We start from the raw sequence: 4,503 nt of genomic DNA on the forward strand, positions 1-4,503 counted from the left end.
TGAATATGGACCTTTGAGTTCACCAAGCTAACCTGGGCTCCACTCCGGCCTCTGGACCCTGTTTCTCTTCCCGTCAGGACTCCGAGGTGTTCTTCGTGATGGTACTTTCAGTGTCCACAGATCTTGAAGCCAAATAGTAACAATAAAACTTGCTGTTGATGAGTGTGAGGGGATGCTTAATGCTTGTGTTACCTCTTCTGACCCTGTCCTTCCCCACAAGTGGAGAGCCAACCAGCAGAAGGCAAAGAGCAGCTGGGACATCTCCTCCAATCACTTTCCCGGTGTGTTTTACCGTACTGCAAGCAGAGTGCAGATTGGGTGAGTCTTCAAGTGTCCTCCTCCAGAAGCCTGTTGTTGGTCAGACACTCAAGAGGCAGTGGATTTCTCCCTCCCATCTGAGTAACCAGAGTGGTTCCATGATCAGCTGTGTGAGCAGCTCTGTAAAGCAGGATGAAAGGACTCGGCGAGATCCCGCCTTGCAGCGACGCAGGAGTTGTTAAATCATTGCAAACCCAGAGGTTTGTGCTGTCTGACTGGAATCCTCTGGCTGGTAAATCTTGCCCCTCTTCTCCTAGTCCTCTGGAAGGTATCACTGCTCCATTCTTACCCTGCTTTTATTTTTGTTCTGGGCTTTTCTGTGTGGTTGTTTTCCTTCAACTTGGGTTTGCTTTGAGCTGCTTCACTGCTGTGCAGCTCAGTCCTCAGGAGATGCTTCCCTGGCTCTGGTGAGCGTGGTGCTTCACCACAAACCTGTGTGCAACTCTGTTTAATTTTTTCAAGGTAATGTGTTTGCTCCTCAGCTGCAGCTGTGTCCATCCCATGCAGCTGCAGGGTTTGGTCTCCTCAGTTGTGTTGACCTTTTTGGTTTCAAGAGCGCCAGGACGCGAAACGGTTCGGAGCAGTTTTGGGTTCCCTGCAGTTGGATGCTTCCTTTAAATGTCAATAAATAACTGTGCTGTCTGCTCTGTGGGGTGCTGGTGAGTATTGGTGCCTTCTGATAAAAGTGAGAAATCCAGAGGTGGAGCCAGGGAAGGCCTGGGGAGCTGGTGAAGTGCTGCGCCACCCAGGAGAGCTGAAGAGCTGGAGGAGACAAGGGATGCTGAACCTGCCAGGCTGCTGCTTCACTCACACCCCAGGGCAGCTCCTCAGGTGCTGGAGGAATCTGTTTGGAGCAGAGTTCAGTCCAGCTGATCTCCTGATTTGGGCTGTTTGGGGGGTGGTTTGCTGGGCTTTTGAAATCTGCACATCTCTTCATGTGGTTTGGCTCTTGGCTTTACCCCAGTGTACAGCCCTGGAGTTGTGCTCCAGGATAAGCTTGCCTGCTTCATGGGTGCTTTGTTTTGAAGCTCTTTCCCAAGGCTTTGAAGGTGAGTTGTGTTCAGAGCCCACCAATTCTGCTGCCCCAGGTGACTGTTGCTGTTCACTGGGCTTGCCCAGCTGGCTTCCTGGCCAGTGAGTGTTCTAATCTTGCTTTGTTTCCAGTTGCTTCTCTGCAGCAGTTCCTGGCTTGTGAAGGGTTGCTGCTTGGAGCAGGCTGTACTGATGAGTTGCATCAGCTTTTGGGGTTGGGTTTTTTCACCCTGGTGCTGGCTGAAATGGCAAGATAATGAAAGACCATTAAGGAAGTTCAACAGGAGATTAAAACCAAAGCTGCTGAAGGTTTCCCACACAAGCTGTGCCTTAACACTTTGCTTAAGTGACTTCCAGTTTGCTTTCTCTGTGCCAGATGAGGCCTGCAGGAAGGCTGCAGAGGGACTCATTGCAAAGGGCTGCAGGGACAGGACAAGAGGCAGTGGTTTGAGATGGGAGCAGAGCAGGTTGAGATTGGATGTGAGGAGCAGGTTCTGGTTGGACTGGGTGCCCTTTGGAGGGCCCTTCCAACCCAAACCACTCTGATTTTAGGATCTCTGTCTTCATGGTGTTGAAGGCTTCTTAGGCAGGCTGGAAGGGTCTCTGTTGAAACCCAGCTTTTCTGCAGTGCTGCACCAGGGTGGAGTTTCTCAGTGTCTTTCTTTAGAGCTAAGAGTAAACTGGTGAGTGGAGAGCAACCTGAATGCCTTCAGTGAGCCTTTCTCAGCAGCAGTGAACTCACTGGGAAGAACACTTAGACTTTCTACCTACTTGTTCTTTTGATGTTTTCCCCCTGTTCCTTGCAGTCAAATGAATCATACCTATGGCATGTGAAAATAGAACAATGAGCTGCTGGTTTGTTCAGTTGGAACAAATGGGAGGGGTGAGGGGAAGTCCTTCAAGAACATGAGAACCAGGTGCAGTTGTCCCCACCTGCAGGGAGCCAGCACACCCCCAGAGCCTGGGGAACAAGGACATGGGGGAAATGCTGTCCAGGTGTGCTCTGCTCTGCTGGCTGTTGAGCATGGGGGTGTCCTGAACTGGAGAGTTTGTTGGGCTTAAATCTACAGTGCCAGTAGCTGCAAAGAATAAAAGGGGGTTCAGTCAGGAGAGTCTCAGGTTTGTAGTTGGAAGGTACTGCTCAGTCCTCCCCTCCTCCTCCATCCTCTGATCCCCTCCTCCTCCATCCTCTGATCCCCTCTGTCTCCAAATCTCTTCCTCCATCCTCAAATCCCCCCAAAGATTGCAAGTAGCCCAGGAAGCTGTTTGTGTGAGGCAAACATTTGAACCAATTAGGCTGGAGCTTTGGGAGCTCAGAGGCAACCTGCCAGCCCATCAAGGGCTGTGGAAAGAGAAACATGGTTACCTGGCTGTCCCTGGAAAACACTGCAGCTGACTCCTCACCATGAGTCTGTGGAAGGAGGCTTGAAACAGAGGTTAGACCCAAAGGAGATCTCAGCTTTAAACCATTCCCCTTGTCCTGTCTCTGGACACCCTGATGAAAAGTCCCTCTGCAGCCTTCCTCTAGGATCCCTTCAGCTATTGGAAGGCAGCTCTAAGGTTCCCCCCAGAGTCTTCTCCAGGCTGCACACCCCCAGCTCCCTGTCCTTGCAGCAGAGCTGCTCCAGCCCTTGGATCATCTCTGGACTCACTCCAACAGCTCTGTGCTTTCCTTCTGCTGGGGACTCCAGAACTGGACACAGCATTTGAGGTGGGTACAGACTGGGCACTGATGATGTTATGCAGCAGTGGGTAACAGAGTGGTGAGATGAACAGGAGAGCTCCTCCTCATGCTGTGCTTCAAGTCATGGAGTGTGGTAAGTTCTTCAATAAGCTGACTCATCCTTCTTCAGTCCTGGGATGAAAATGCTGCTGGGGAGAGAGAAGTTGTTCATGGAGCAGTCAAAAGGTGGCTGTGGACCTGAGAGGTAAAACTGGTTCGTGGAAGCATGGCTGCAGAGTTGTCTTCCTCTTCCTGCAGCAGCAGCTCTTCAGCTGCAAGCACAAATGTGATGCACCAATCCCTGCCTCTGCTCAGCCAGCAGCAGGCAGCAGCTCATCTCTCCTGAACTCCTCAGGGAATAATCCTCCTGGAATCATCACATTTTCTACAGGAGGCCTGAAGGGCACAAAGGGTGAGATTCATGCAATGGGTTGGGTTGGAAGGGACATGCAAGATCATCCAGTTCCAATCCCCTGCCACGGGCAGGGACACCTCCCACCAGCCCAGCTTGCTCAAGGCCTCATCCAGCCTGGCCTTGGACACCTCCAGGGAGGAGGCAGCCACAGCCTCCCTGGTCAAGCTGTGCCAGAGTCTCCCCACCCTCACTGGAAAGAATTTCTTCCTCATCTCCAGTCTCAATCTGCCCTCCTTAAGGTTCAGTCCATTCCCTCATCCTACCACTCCAAGCCCTGGTGAGAAGTCCCTTCCTGGCGTGTAGGCACCTTTCAGGTACTGGCAGGCTGCTCTCAGCTCTCCCTGGTGCCGTGATTCTAAATCAGCTTCTGTCATGTCCAGGAAGAGACACAACCCTTCTCTGCTGGCTTCCCTCACAGATGCCTTGGTGCCCAGGCTCAACCACCCTTAGATGTACAACTAGCCAGTGGACATCTTGAACCCCAAGGGGTTGTTGGGCCCTGGCCCAGGCTGCCCAGGGCAGTGGTGCAGTCCCCATCCCTGGAGGGGTTCCAGAGCTGTGGAGATGTGGTGCTGAGGGCTGTGGTTTAGTGGTGCCCTGGCAGTGCTGGGTTAAGGGTTGGACTTGATCTGAAAGGAGTCTGCCAAGCAAAACAATGCAGTGATTTTCAGCACAGCTCTCATTTCCCAAGGCAAATCTCCTTCTGCCTGTGGACCCACATGCCATTGATCAGCTGGGTGGACTGTCTGTGTGGCTGAAGTTTCTGGTTAGCAGAGGAAATCCATGCTCAGCTTGGTCCTTCAGAGAAGGTTCTCAGTGGGCTCTGCTGTTCCTGGCTGGCAAGTGAGTCATGTTGCTGCTGCAGATAGATTAATAATTTACAGAGCTGGTGCTTTGCTGTAGAGTTTTCCTCCTCTCCAAGGTTTGCTGAGTCTATTTCAGTTGCATTGAGCTATTTCTGTGTCACAAATCATACAGCAGCTGAACCAATTCATTGAAGTCCAAATCCAGGCAG

The sequence above is a fragment of the Melanerpes formicivorus genome, unplaced genomic scaffold, assembly GCF_026170545.1.
Source record: "Melanerpes formicivorus ecotype bairdi unplaced genomic scaffold, bMelFor1.0.p_v2 SCAF_65, whole genome shotgun sequence".
In the NCBI taxonomy this organism is placed as follows: domain Eukaryota; kingdom Metazoa; phylum Chordata; class Aves; order Piciformes; family Picidae; genus Melanerpes; species Melanerpes formicivorus.